This window comes from Diabrotica virgifera, chromosome 3 (assembly GCF_917563875.1).
Source record: "Diabrotica virgifera virgifera chromosome 3, PGI_DIABVI_V3a".
Lineage (NCBI taxonomy): Eukaryota > Metazoa > Arthropoda > Insecta > Coleoptera > Chrysomelidae > Diabrotica > Diabrotica virgifera.
This window is the reverse complement of record NC_065445.1, coordinates 237,492,742-237,494,225: the sequence shown is the minus strand read 5'-3', so window position 1 is coordinate 237,494,225 and position 1,484 is coordinate 237,492,742.

Below are 1,484 nucleotides of genomic sequence, written 5' to 3'. Positions count from 1 at the left end.
AAAAAACACAACTTCTGGTAAACAGATTCTTCCGGTTCAGGAACTCGATCTTGTACATTAGATAAAGAACCCGTATACCAAATTTGGTTGAAGTCGGACTTCTCGTTTAAAAGTTATCGTGCTATTGACAAAATCTGAGATGGCCTCAAATCTAAAATTGAACCTTTATATGTGTAGTATATGTGTCCAAATTATATACTTCTCTCATTAAATGCACAATTCTTATAATATTTGCACGAATCTGCCGCACTACAGTGACATTAATTTATAATGAATTTTGCGAAAACATTGAAAACAAAAGTTTTCAGCCTTTTAGTGTTAGATAATAGCTATTTGTATAACAACGGAAGAAAGTGCTACTTTTCCTCCCGAGAATGAAGTTTACTGCCCGATGCGTAGCGGAGAGCAGTAATCATTCAAGGGAGGAAAAGGCACTTTACTCCCGTGTTATACATATGGGTTTTCCACCTTCCTCAAATAACAAGTCATTTTTTTATTTTGACCTAATTTATTTATGTAACTGACCAACAAAATTTGTTAAAACTAAAACTAACAAGTAGGTACAATATAAGTGTCAACTGTCAAATATCAGTCAAATTAATAATGCAAACATTGTTAAATCAAAAAAAAATTTACTGTTTTTTACCATTCTGCACAATACAGGTTGTTTTATAAATAAACGTTAAAATGTATAGGTACTTACGTAAAAGAAAATAGATATTGTACAGGGCGTCAATAAGTTATATTTCATGAATGAAATACCATGACGTCACTTTTACTTTTCCTCCCTAGGGAGGAAAAGTACAACTTTGCTCCCTACAATCAGGTCCGGAAAAGTATACTTTCGGTAGAGGTTGGTGGAAAAATGAATTTAGATAAAGTAACGGTCGAGTCCATCAATTATTCAAATTAATAAAAATTGCAAACACCATTAAATGAATATAATATAGCCTGCAGATTTTATTTGCAAAATTTACAAATTTAATTTCGATATTTCAATTGAAATGGCTGCTGTTTTAAAAGTCTGCAAAGCAAATCAGTATATCTACTTCAGCTTTAATATAAAACTTTCCCGGATCAGGAAGTTAGTTTGGCGTTTCTCTACCGTCTGATTCGGACATCCTAAATCTAAATTAAACTTTCACAGGAAATTACTGTAAACAGAAACTTCTCGTTTATCACTTCTTAACCGACCAACTTCTGAAGCAGCAGTTATATATATACATATATAGGATAACATATAATATATAATATATAATATATAATATATACAGTGAGGACGTTTACGTTGGAATAAATTCATTTTCTCGAGAATGGGCGACTTTGGAGATAAATCCCGAAACGGGTCAATTTTTGTTTTTAAATGTCACCTAAAGGAGTATGTCAACTAAAATTGTCACCGTCAAAGTGGCAGTTGCCAAACTCGTCCGATACGTCTTAAGATGGGAAACAATAAATAGAATTCAAATTTATAGGTTTTTATC